Source organism: Nipponia nippon, unplaced genomic scaffold (genome assembly GCF_047370975.1).
Source record: "Nipponia nippon isolate SJK-2023a ecotype South Korea unplaced genomic scaffold, ASM4737097v1 scaffold_2, whole genome shotgun sequence".
NCBI lineage: Eukaryota > Metazoa > Chordata > Aves > Pelecaniformes > Threskiornithidae > Nipponia > Nipponia nippon.
Genome location: NW_028262336.1, coordinates 16,913,007 through 16,926,999, shown reverse-complemented (window position 1 = coordinate 16,926,999; position 13,993 = coordinate 16,913,007). Strand labels below are relative to the sequence as shown.

The 13,993-nt window shown below is 40.9% G+C and overlaps 1 protein-coding gene across 9 annotated transcripts in view; it reads right to left on the bottom strand.

Moving 5' to 3' along the window:
* Nucleotides 1-393: 393 nt before the first annotated feature.
* Nucleotides 394-13,993, bottom strand: part of GPHRB (golgi pH regulator B) — a 47,072-nt gene continuing 33,472 nt past the window's right edge. For 2 of the 9 annotated variants that reach the window (XR_015704527.1, XR_015704535.1), the window contains exons 15-21: nt 7,113-7,283; nt 6,719-6,948; nt 5,191-5,342; nt 4,364-4,462; nt 3,326-3,670; nt 2,050-2,157; nt 394-1,379 (exon numbers count right to left, since the gene is read on the bottom strand). The gene's annotated coding sequence lies outside the window, so the exon portion shown is untranslated. The other 7 variants (XR_015704531.1, XR_015704528.1, XR_015704532.1 and 4 more) reach the window with 7 other exon arrangements.

Below are 13,993 nucleotides of genomic sequence, written 5' to 3'. Positions count from 1 at the left end.
AGCTATTCCTTATAGTTGCCAGGAGGTGGAAACATAGCTACACCAACCTACAAGAGAAGCATCATGTTGATGTGTAATTGTACAGCATGCTGACTGCTGAAGAATAGTGCTAAAAATATCTGCAGTCTGAATTGGCTCAGTGGAGCCCCAAACACAGGATCCTACAACCCTCTTCTTGGGCCCCCCCACCTCCCCCTTCCCCCGGCTAGCGAGGCATTTACACCGCTTGTTACTGCTTCTCAGCATCAAGGATGCCCTTAGCAGCTGGTTCTGTCAGATGTGACATACACATTTATTTCAACAAGAATCCAAAATCAGGCTGCCTTTGATGGAAAGGCTCACAAAGCAGCAGCAATTGCAGCCCTTCAGAGCTGATAAACAATCAGATACCTGGCAAAGTGATGAGGAGATAAATGATCACTTATTTATTTAGAAGATACGTGTCTGCTTTGACATTCAAAAACATTACACACATACCCAAGTATAAAAAACATGGCAGAGGTCAGAAGCACTCATAAGACAAGCTTTAGTAACCACAGAAACAGATACAGATGTAACCATCTTCCCTTTGTCATTTGGTACCCAATTTTAAGTCCTAAGAGAAAAGCCCTTACACAAAAGGCAAATTTACAGAAATACTTGGAAAAGGGGAGAGGGACACAACACAGTTAAAAAACTGCAGATAAAATAGCCTTTCAAAACATCCCACAATTAGGGTAAAACAATGTGCCTGGTTTTGGTTTCTGTTTGCAGAACAGTGAGTTTGACACTGGCTTCGTTTCTGCCTCCTGTGCATCCCCCCCACTTGAGCTCATGCTGCTGAGAGTTGATTAAGGGCCTCAAGCTTTCTCAGAGCAACTTGAAGAGCACAGAGGATAGACTAGAAATATGTCAGAAGATGTTTCAGAGGAGAGAAGAACCCAGGAAATCCTTCTTTGCATAGAGAGCTGTAGCAGAAAGGGAAAACCTCCCTGCATGGGAGGCAAGTCCCAGAAAGCACAGCTGGAAAGAAACCATCTCTTCATTTCAAAGAGCACAACACTGAGAAATCTGTTGCCTTAATGAAGGCAAAACCTGGAAGAATTGACATTAGATGCAAGAGAATTTCCATTCTAGAACCAGAAAAGGCATGAAGAAATTCTTCTTCTCTGCCTAGGAGGTGGATGGGGTTAACAGGTAAAGTGAATAATCCCAATAAACCAGTACCAGGAAGTCCAGAAATAAGTCCCCGGAAACCTTGAAGTGTGCCATGAAACACAGCGTGAATCCCAGGCATTCATCATGTGCAATAAAATGAAGTTGTTCTTACAGCATCTCAGGAATATTATCTTGTTTAAGCAAAGCAGTTCAGACTTCACAGTGTCTTCATGGTACGAGTCCTTGGGTGGAAAAAGAGACAAACACATGCACACACACAAAAAAAAAAAAAAAAAAAGAAAAAATCTACCGGTGTTCAGGAGCAAAATGTACCAATCCAAACTAATAAAACACAAGCTTATTCAAAAAGTGACTAATGCAAGACCACATAGAGGTTATATTGAGGGGTCGTCTGGCCAAGAAGAGAGACTTTCACACATCTAAATCAACTGCTTGAGCTCAGGTGCAGGATTTAATTTGCAAGATACCTTATGTCACATTAGCACACAACTACATATTCCCAAAAGGCCACACAGGAGGCATCTGAAGTTCATAAAACCATGGTCCTGTGCTCAGTGCACTCTGTTTTGGCACAACCAGGAATTGGACACTGGGCCAGGTGACTTCTGTGGATGTTGGCCGGAATCCAGCTCAGCTGCACCTTCTGCAAAATCGCTCAGAACCAAAACCAATGCAAGTTAGTTGGGATCTTTTCACCTTCCTGCCTGGGGAGTTTTAGCCCACTAACCTCTATGGAATTATTACGATGGGAACGGGGGAGTCATCAAATACAAGGGCCATGCCAGAAATCCACTTGTGAGACTTGTGATTTTATAAAATGATTTTATAAAATAAATCATAAGCTCTATCTCCAGAAAAGAGATATAGATAGATAGATATGTATCTTCTTACCTTTGACATACACAGTTATCCAGGATATCATGGCCACAGCCCACATCATCTCCAGCTCAGAATCCACCCTCCGAGCTTTGTTCTGTTCCGGGTCACGCTCTGTCCTCTCTGTGGTATTGACAATGCTCACACTTGATATAACGATGACCAACATGCAAATAAAAGTCTGCAGAACTGCGTCTTTCCTTACCTAAAACTTAGTGCCAAAAAGGTGACTGAAGGTGTAATTTTTATTTTATTTTTAGTCAAAATATGCTGGAGAAAATTTTAAGGCGGCAAAAGATGAATATAATCCCTACATCTTCACAAAACTGGGACAACAGCTTGGAAGGGATATGAGCTGGTTTCTCAGCCTGCCCCTGATCAGAACCAACCTACAAAGCTCTAGTAGCTCACCACCACCACGACCACCAGATGAAAACCTCGGCTCCTTAGGCCAAGTAGATATTCCCTTCTGCTGGAGGCTTGGAGCTGAAGTCACTTGGCACAAGTAGAGGACACCATGCCATACGGTCAGTTAAGACCTGTATAGAAATGATTGCACAAGGGCACTGCTCCTGTATGTTTCAGCCTTCCCAGTCTTTCTGCACAGTATTTTTTCTCTTCTAAGTAACGAAGCAAGAGAAAAAAACTTCACCTCAATAAAAGCAAAATAATTCACAGTGGTGGCTGCTGTATCTCAAGTCCCACTCCCTATAAGCATCAACCCTCCCTGAGGTCTACATACACTACAACGAATTCAAGAGGTGATAAGGCTAGACTATTTGCATACACAAAGGTTTCTATTTAAGAAAACACATAGATCTCCATTTTAGAGAAGATAACTTTACTGCCTGTGAATGTAACTATGGCTATAAGCCCAGAACAGATGCTAGGTGAACTGGGGCAGACCTGCGTCTAACCCGAGACTAACATACATTTTCCCACACTGCTTTTTCCACCCAGTTCCTTTCAGCTCTGGTAACGGTGCTTGGAGTAGAAATGCCATGGGAAACTATTCCCATTAGCTCAGAGAGATCTACAGCCAATCTAAAACAAATCACCAACATTTTTCACACATCAGTCTTGCATTTAGCATGCACAGACGAAGAGACAGAGGAGTATGAAACTTATTTCACATGTCACAGTGTGGCAGCAATCATTTTTAGTTTCACACCCTAGGAGAGGATACATCTTCATGAACACAGGTTTTATCATGTACAAATTTTGCTTCAAAGACAACCATGCAATCTCCCAACTCCCTCTGCAAGAAAGCTCCTGGACACACAGGGCTTACCTGTTACATTCAGTCTAATAAAGTGGCCCACAGCAGTTAGGACAGTATTCTGTATTTTGGCCCTACATTGATAGCTCCCACTGTCTGACTGGCTGACATTCTGAATTTTCAGATGCAGAAAGGACGTGACTTTTGCCTTGGGGTCTGAGTTTTGTGAGAGCTGCAAGCTTTCCATCTCCTTTCCAAACCCAGTCTCGTTTTGCTTCTTTGCTTTTTTATACCAGTGAGCCTCCATTTGTGATGACTGATCCTGTTGATGCTTGATGGTGCAATTCAAATTCAGGGTCTCTCCTTCTTGCAGGTGTTTTGTGGCAGAGGCATAACTGATTTCCAGCATACTGTGTTCTGGTGGAAGACAGCAGCCATTAACTGAACTGGCCTTTGTGCCAGGCCAGCTCCCCCTCCCTCACCATACTTCTCCATTTGTTTATGCACTGTGAAAGTAGGGGCTATCTCATGCTCCAGATGTGCACAGAGTGCCCCGGATAACAGGTACCACAATAAAAACAATACTTTTTCCCTCATGTGAGAGGAAGAAAAATCTCTGTTTCCTACGATAAAGCTTGCAGCAAAGGCATTATGCAAACAGAATATTCTCTATTAGCTTTGCTGTTTTCATAAAAATGGAAGATGAGAAGAGCATCCTTTCTTCAAAAAAGAAAGCGAAAGCATCAGGGAAGAGGGATATTGGGGGGGGGGGGGGAGCTGTTTGGTTTTTTTCACTTCAACTTGAAGGTTTTTGCTTTCATCAAATATTGAACTATTCCATGGAAAGATAATATAAAAATACTGACTGGTTCAAAATACCTTTCTTTTGGGATCAGATTTCACCTCCTAGCTTCCTGGGCAAAATTCAGCATGGAGAAAACAAAAGGCTGAAAAACATCAGGCAGAGCATGCCCCGCTGGAAGCTTATTGCAATAGATATTCTTTCTTTCCCATAACCCAGGCAGCATCTCTCGGCCACACCAAGTAACTCCTAAACAGGATTAAAAAAGTGCCAACAGCATGCTTTTCCTTGCCAGGGCTCCTCCTTACCTGATACCAGCATCGCCAGAGCTGCCATTTGGAACACCAGAATGGGGCTGCTGCCTCCAGCCCTAGTGAGGAACCTTGCGATCAGAGTCATCTTCTGCACTAAAAAAGGAAAGTGGAGAAAAAAATAATAGGCAGTTATCCGCGAGTTCTTCTCAGGGTACAGAGGAGAGCTAGTATCACTTAGCTTGGTACTGCAAGCCTCTCCTAGCAGTTACAGAGCAGTCAAAAGTGCACAGACCTTCCCCTGAAGTGATGAGCTTGTAAATGACAAAGTAACCCCTTGCATTCAAATACAACAGAGACACGAAAGCACGTCTGCTTTGAAAAAACAAAACAAAACAAACAACAAACCAACAAGGCAACGGATGCCACAAACCAGAACACTGATGCACACGTACTATCTGTAAACTCAAGTTGCAGGCAACAGGCTTACTGAAGCTCAGAGGACACCAGCTAAAACAGCTGAAAGTTAGGACTGAGACCACAATCACACAATTATTGCTGCAGTCTACAGGGAATTGAACAACTGTCAATGAATTCCTAAAAGCTAGCAAAATTCCTTTGTAATTGTTTCTCCTCCTCAAGAAGGCACCTGCATCAAATTATTTGGCTAGCACAGGCAAGAGCCTGGCTCCCAGCAAATTGTCTCAGGACATTAAAATGAATGTACAGAACAACAGGCTACTGGCATCTCTTTCTCAATGATGAAAAAAAAAAATCAATTCTTGTTACTAATATTACCATATTTGCACTCTGATTAGGAGAATTTTGATCTGGGCATCAGGAAAAAATAGAGAAATTCTGAAGGAAAAAAAAAAAATGCTTACCACAACATCCTTCTGTTTCAGATTAGTGTTAAGAGGCAGGAGAGCTTCTTTCTTTACCTCAGAATATAGATTTTCCTTTTCCATAGAAAAACAAAGCTGTCTTTTAGAAATGTCTCTAAGCGCCAGACCAGCAGGTGGAGTTTGGCACACTGCTGGGAAGGAGAAAAGCGAGAGTGGTTTGCTTGGCCTCCATTTTCCGAATGGGTAGGTGCCTTGAAAGTTCTGAGGTTAAATAACTACCCAAAAATCAAAAGCTTTGGTTTTGTTTGCTTGGGGTTTGGTTTTTTCCTCTCTCACCTACCAGTCATCTGTGTACTTGTGTGAGTTAAATCAGTTCTTTTGGGTATGCTCTGATCTTCCTCTTGGGAGGGGAGGACAGCAAAATGGTGGGAGTGAAAATGACAGCTATTCATCTGCTCTTTTCTATACTGCAAAGAAATTCCTGTGTAGGCTGTACTTGCAGGAAGTTGAATGTCTGGTTGGTTTCTGTGTTATTTTAACTACAATGTCTATTCTTAACTTACCTTTCTGCTCTTTATTGACTTTCTAAAAGGGTCCCCATACACTTTCTGGTGTCAGGCTTTCATTTATGGGTCAGCTACCCAGGCCTGGGAGATTTTATTGGCTTTTACCAGCTAAGGGCAACCTAGCTAACATTTCCTCTCTTAGAGGACCCAGTAATTTTTGGACACTTAAAAGACTCAGAAGAGGTTTCATTTTCACAGTGCAGACAAGAAGCATGAGTTCAGTTGCTCTTTTAACAGTTTTTGAGATGTGTAGAGCATAGTGGTTAATGTAAGGGGAATAATCAGAGCTGCCAGTTCACAGCCTCTGCAGCTCATTAAAGCAATCAAAATCCTTGCTATTAGCAGAAAGTAGTTCAGTGTCCCCGACACGTTTACTGAAAATGTATGCTCTCTGTGCGGCAAAGCCATCAGTTTCCAGAGTTGCTTCCAAACATCTTTAAGACGACACCGCATTTGTGAAAGGTGCTGACTTGAGAGCTCAGACGCAAACATCAGCCATTCACAAAGCATGCACAATTCGGAGAGCAAAGCAAGATTTTTTCCCCCCCCCTCTTCTCCTTCCACTTTCTCTCATATCTCAGGCCAATCCCAAAGCAATCACTTCTCCTGCAGAGCAAGCAACGTGTTCCTTGAAGTCCATTCAGCATCAGATCTGTCAATGTAGCGTAATCCCAGTTACTCACCCTTCGCAGTGGAGCCTGTGGATACATACTCAGGAGCAAACAAGATTGAACATGTCTCTGAGGTTTTCCTCAGAAATAGGGCAGTGAACAGCCTTTTTATTTGAGAAAGGCCTAGGGAGGCTTTAAGCCAGCACCATGAGCTCTGCCTACATTCTCAACAGCCATCTGAGCTGAGTAGCCTAGGAAAATACTGAGGGTGCAACGGAACACCCCCTAGCACACACACCATGCTACTTCAAACAGGGCTTAAAAGAGGAAAAAAATCCCTTATTTGAACCATACAAAAAAAAAAAATGCAAGTAGCGAAGTTCTACTTACTGAGTAAATCTGAATAGGTGCCTGTTTGTTTTAAGGCAAGTGAGATCTCCTCAGGTGTCTCAGCATTAGTAAATCCATCAGATTCAATACAACATTTAACAAATTTTCATTACAAGATTGCAAGGGAAGGATATATCAGGGCTAGGAAAAACATAGATCACAAGACCAGACAATATATTCTCCGGTGTCCTCATGTATCCTACATATTTGCTGCTGCAGGAACCTACCTCCTGAGGAAAGGAAAGAAAAAAAAAAAGATGCTTTCAGCTCTTGCGTGTGTTTATATTAAATCAGAAGATAAAACCAGTGATAGATTTGAACTACTGAAATCCTGATATTTTCATTCTACTTTGTTTAACAAAAAAAAAAAAGGCAACATGGGAGAAATACATACCTTAAAAAAATGTGTGCTGATGCTGCTTTGGACTATCACCTTCACGTATACATACCCATGATAATGGAAGAAAAATTTCAAATAAGGCAAATTCCAGGATTTGTCTTAGTGGTACGCAAATCATATTCAGATAGCAAGAGAGAAAGTAAAGTTCAGTTTCACCTAATTCATCTGTTACAAATGAAAAACAGTATAGTCATGAGGAAAAACATATACAGAAGACAATCAAGTCAGATTAAGCAGTTCACAGCAACTGACCTATAACTAGGTAACACCATATTCTGTATTTGCAACAGAGGTTCCAAAAATGCATTTCAGAGGACCTACCAAGTTTTCCTAGAACCAAATCCTGACAGCTCCAGCTCTAGCTTTCAGCTCTGTAAATGAGGTGGTGGGAAAGCCTGGTCCTCATCAAACCTGTGAAGAAGGATGTGTCCTCTAGGTGGTCTGGAATTGCTCTTTCACCACTTTGGAGACAAGCGCACCAGGAACAGCCCTGACAGAGCCGGGCATCAGATGCTCTGGGTTTCTAATAGTCCTGCTTGTAATCTGTACTAGATACTTGTCTTTGCCCTGATCATATGGCAGGACTGCATTTTGGATGCATTGGTCTACAACTCAATGATGACCAAAGGCACCCTTTTACCCTCCCGCTTTACCTCAGTTTAAGACCTAGTTTGCTGGGTTTGCTTTTGTAGAATACCACTTCATCATTATACATCTTATACATTGGCTTCTATAAATGACAAATGGGCTGTCATTTTTACTTTCTTACATCTAGAATTAAAAAAAAAAAAAAAAAATCAAAACTCAAGAGTTCTATACTGAATTAAAACATAAATAAGGCTTTTTCCCCATAGTGATCATTATTTTTACTAATCATTCTGTGAAGCAATAGAGAACTAAATTGAATAGAACACAAAGATATACGTATTCTGTAACTGTAAAGAGAATAGGTCCAGGTACCAATTAGTGAAAAGATGCACCTTTTTTCATTTTTTAAAAATCAAAATAATAAAATTAATAACGTCAATCAAATAACACAAAAGCAAGCAAACCTTGAGAAATCAACGCTCCGCTGTTATCTAAGCTGATTAAATATGTAACTTCACAGTATTAACCCTAGGAGAATTTAAGAGAATGACAACATCTTTCAGTTTCAACTCCCTTACTTAATTTAAATGCCTACCTGATTTAATTGTCCATTAGCTACTTTTTCCTTATGCCTTACTGTCACTAAACACAATTATGGAGCGTTCTTATTCCATCATCCTCTTCTTCAAAAGGACACAGTGGGCTTTAAAGAAGGTATGACAGTCAAATCACATGGCAGCAGCTTAAAATACAACCATTAACACAAGCGAATTTGACTCAGTAACAAGTTGTGTTTTAAGTTTAGGAAATCATTAAAGGACTCTGTTGGGAATCTCTCATGTGCACAGACAAATGAAAAGGAAGAGATAACAGTACAATTCTCCCCCCGCAAAGGCGAAACAAAAGGCACAAGAGTAGAATAAACTACTTCTGCTTAACCTCTTGCGATCTTGTCACTGGCTATATGGACTCAAATATTGTGGAGCTTACTGCCACACACGAGTTTCATTCAGGCTTATGCTGGCTTCCCCAGTGACAAATCTTTAAATTCTTCCTCCTCTGGATGACCTGCCCAAGGAAACAGCTTAATGTAACTTCAGCTATGTCTGAGGATAACAGAATTTTTCCTTCTCTGGTCTTTACTGCTTGAGAAGGCATGTCCTCCTTACTCCAGTTCAGCATTTCAGGATCACTTAGTTTTTTAGGCCCAGATATAGTCATGTCACTCAGGATGATCTTCAAGAGAGGCAATAAGCTAAGATATAGGTGGGTATTTCCTAGAAAGTTTGAGTGTCATCTTCCAGCCGAAGTCAGGGACACAAGCTCTGCTGTCACCAAAACCAGTTTTACTCTTATAACCAAGGCAACCTTATTTCCATGTGTGCATTTTATGGAGATTTATTCTGTCCTTAGTACTTAGGCATGGATTTCTGGTAGGATCTGTTGCTTGTTTGGAACGGATTTTAAATAAATAAATATAGGCTCATAACCAACTCTACTGGCTTTTACACCATGCTAAAATAATTTATTTTTATACTTTTTTTTTCTCATATTAAAGTAATCTTGGGTTGAAATAGCATCTAGATTTATATTCCTCCCAAAGCTTATAATAATGGTTTTCAACAGTTATGCAGGAAGAGGACTGCATTCTGCATTTCTGCAGTGCCAAGCATAGCAGTAGCCGTTTCCTTTTTGTGATAATGGATAACAAGCCTTTCAAAGCCATAAAGTGACAAGAACTAATAAAGAGCAGGAGTTTTCCACCCCCACGTTTCTATTAACAGTTCTATAAGCATCATATAAGCCTCATCAGAGCAGAACGCAATCATTCCCCCAACACAAAAGCAAAGATACAGTGACCGAGAAGATGGAAACCTCTACAGAAGTTTGTATGTCTCCTTGCCTTCAAGGCTACATTCAGACTTTCCATTATGATCACTGATCTCAAAGAGTGGTAAATGAATGCTATTCCAATTTAAATCCTTCTTGTAGCAAATTTGAAGCAGAAGTTAGGTCCTTCGCATACAGACAAGAGCCAAAATAATTCTCCTGCATTCCGTGAAGCAACATCATTTATATTTGCTGAGGCTGATGCACCTTACCCCTCCAGACATCAGTTCAGCCTGAGCTTAGGCTAATGAAATGTCAGAATAGTATCTTTACTGACAAAGTGAAATTAAATACTCAATAATATAGAGGTTAATATAGAAATTAGGGACATTTCCTGGACAGATTACAGACTTGGAGGGGGGACAGGATGAGTTGGACACAGAAAGCGGGAAGAGGAATGGAAGATGGGAAGAGAAAGAGATTCACACTTGCTGCTGTCAAAGCCTTTGGCCAGGATAATTCCTGTCTCACAGAGCTGTATTTTTGGAGGAAGAGTATATGCTTTCTATAGTGATTGTATAAGCATCTCTTCTTTGTGCTCCTTGAAGAAAATAGCGAAGTAGACATAGTACTTATTATTTATACATTTCAAAAGCTTAAAAGAAAAGGAACAGATTCTACTGTCAAATTCAGAAATCCATCTCCAGAGGGCAAGAAATGCACATGCAACTGAGATTTAAGTAACTTATTCTGTTCCTTCACAGATAAAAAAAAAAAAACCAAACCAGTTTTATAGCAGTACATACCCTAGAAAAAAGAAAGCTCCGTGTGCTGAATGGAAAAAGCCAGACTAGTAGATTTATAATATTATTTTTTGTCTCAGCGTCTTGCATGTCCAAAGACTACTGAATGATACAGCAATTAAAAGGCAGGACCAAAGAAATACATGTCCAGAAAACGCCCAACAGAAGGAGCTGGAAAGAAAAGTCTCCCCGCACATTAAGAGTGCCAGAGGGAAGACGAGAATTCCAAAGGCGTTGCCATTTGAGCACCGTTAATCCAGCCAACCTCAGTTGCTGTTATCCAAACAGTCCTGCAGACAGCCGGACTGCTGTGCATGCATGTGATTATAGATACATGCGTACAGCCATTTACTGTGAACAAACACATAGCTCCACCGAAAATCCTATGTAGCTCACATAATTCCTCATTTTTAAGACCTTCAAATTTTTGTTTCAACAGAAATTTCCAGTTTTTAACATTGATTTCGTCCTGACCTGACAGCAAAAGAAGCTGCACAGACACACCTCACAGTTAACTCTGTAAAAAATTCTGCATCTAAAAGCCCAAATTCATGATCGATACAGAATATTTGTTGACTAGCTAAAGAAGAAAGCATTGTTTATAGTTTATATTCTCCAGTAAAAAGGTCACTAGGGAAGACAATTCAATATTTAAAGCACAAAGAGCAAAGCCTGGGGGAAGAGGACTGCCACTATAATTCCTTACTGACAGGTCCAGGGGATAACAGAATACCTTTCTTTGCTGCAAACACAGGGACAGCAAATGATTTTTTTTTTCCCTCCCCCATTCTTTAGGAAGACATAAGCCCAAAACGCTAGAAGGAGGGGTATTCTCCCCTCCCTCTGCAAGCCTGCAAACAGGCAGGATTGCAATGTCATTCCTGTTTGCTTCCCCTTTTTTTTTTCCCCTGACTCTCTTTACCATATCAGGAGCATGTGGTCACCAGAAGAGAAAGAATTAATTACCATTTGGCTATGCGCAGGATGACTGATGAATATTCATTCGGTAGCTCAAATGGACTTTGCCTCATGATTAAGGAGGACTTCAGTGAACCAAATATTCTTATTACCAAATCACGTGGTGCTTTATATAATACTTGCCAAACTCAAGTGGAAAAACTGTCACTGGCAAAATAAGGGGCAAAGGGAAAGGGCTGTTCTGATTTTGAAGAGCTTAAATACAAGAATAAGTAAAATATGCCTTTGTATTACTCTACTGAAGGAGACCTTAAAACAGTCCAAGGCTCTGATTCACAATCCCTGTCAGACCTAGCTGTGGAAAGAAAGACTTAGCTGAAGAGGCTGCTGCCCCCTCAGATGGGAACAGCAGCTTCTTCAGGAAGCGTATCTCTACCTGACAGAGGCTGCGAATGACGGCCTTCAGCCATCGCAGCTCACAGCCTTGCATATTAATATAAATTGAAAGTGATGTTGCCTCTTGTTAATACATGGGGTTGCGGTGGCTTAGACCAGGAGTATCACCTTTCTGGAACTCAGCTGCAGGGGCATCATTTTCTGAGGGGAGTAGGGGACAGCTTTACAGTCGTCCCAGCTGGAGTCAGCAGAGGACACGAATGAGCCTGTATTCTCCCAACACGCTGCATTTGAAAATGAATTTTCATTAACTAGTTTGTTATGAATCCAAGAAAAGGATGGCACTGCAAGGAGATGAGAGAGCTTGTGGTCAGCAAGTATACAGTAAGCAATATAGGTAAACCAGCACTGTTTAGAAATCCTCATTAGATCGATTTTTAAGGAATGTACATGCTCCCAGGCAAGAAAGTTCAGCTGTGATCGCTATAGGCACCATCATAAAGATTTAAGAGAGGGAATATTTTTACAGCAAAATATCCACATAAACCTTTTGTCAATAGAACAATGCTGGCAGTGGTACATATCATTTGAGCACAACTTTATTTTCAGATCCAAACATATGAACCATATTCATTCAAATTTAGGGTTGGACTCCTTGTACAACTGTGTTAATAACAAAAGGCACCTTTTAGCCGACTGATCTTTGTAACTTTACACTTGTATTATAAACATTAAAGATCTACTTCACCGATCTTTCATTAACAGCTCTGTTTTCTACTCCTGTCATCCAGTGGAACAGCCATGAAAGTGGTTTCTTCACCATCACTTAACACAATCTTGATGAGTCACAATTTAATAAAACAAAACAAAACCGCTTATAACAAAAATTAGAAGTGATCCAGAGGCTAGCTACATTATTTTTTTGTCTCTCTCTTTTTTTTTTTTTTTTTTAAAAAACCTGACATACATCTGTATAAACTCTTCAGATGTGAATAAGTTAAATAAGGGCCATCATCCTGGTACCAATGGGGACACACTCTCCTCATGTCTGTGTCCAGAACAGGGTTGGGAAGTGAGCTGGACCACCTGCTTCTTGGCCAAGAGCAAGGCTTTGGCAAAGAGCGCTCACTGAAACTGCGCCCTGGCACACCACCACCTGCACCAGGTTTGGCTCTCTCCACTCCGCAGCGCTCTGCCAGCACTGTGAGACTCTGGAACAAGCCACACGTACCCCCAGTTTCAGGCTACTAGAACGTGTGCAGCACAGCTCTCATCTTATTTCAAATGCTAAGTAGGAAAAATACCATTACCTTTACTGTCACCATTGCCCGTTTGCCAGCAGAGGACACATTCACCCTTCCTTGAAGTTAGGCAGCTCTTCAGGTTGTTGCAAAGAATATGTGGACAAGGATGCTAAGGCACTTTCTGTTACTGCTATGTGCTCAAGTCAGCTTCTTTGAAAGCCTTCCAGAGGATCAAAATAAGGTGCCTCAGACAGACTATACCGAAACATCTCTACAGTCAGTGCTCTTATTCCAGGGGGCCTGCTGGCAGCACTAGAAAGTGAGAAGTTTTTGCTTTGGGGGAAGAAGGCCAGGACTTATCAAAACCTGTGAATTTACTAAAGCCAGAGATCCTTGCAAGTACTAAAGTTAAGAACACAGGTGCTTCTCTCCATTTACCAACATGCTGAGGAAACCATGTGATCACTTACAACTACTAGAAAATGCTTATTTCTGATAATTTTTCACACCACAGGTAAGTATCATAGAATTTCTTCTAACCGAACATCGGAAAAGCTTTGGCAAAAATAATAATTGAAAATATTTTGTAAATGTTAACCCACAGGAGAATGCAATGAGGATAGGAACAAAGGTCTTTATATTACTACAACCACACTATAGATGAAAAGGGACATACCTTGGAGAAATCAGACCCCCCTTAGTCCCTGTGCTAACAGAACCACACCACCTAAGTCACTGTGGCCAACTCCTGCAATATAAGAATACTGTGAATTCAGAGGTTTTCCCAGGTTTTATCACTATTCTCAAAGTGTTAAAAGGTAAAATGTCTTTTTTTTTTTTAAGTTAGGTTCTTCATTTTTGTGGCTGTATGAATGTGCTTGAGAACACTCTTCGAAAAGGCTCAAGAACCAGAAGAGGAGATATTTCAAGCTGCCTTTACTCTAATCCATTCTTAAATAGTTTTCATTCTACTGGTGGAAGAATAGGAGAATTTTTGGACTTAAGGGCTTGTCAGCATTGGATGCGTTAGTGTACCTTCCATACAATTTACACCTCAGCCCCAGAGATGCAAAGATCAGCTCTAAGACATGCAGGG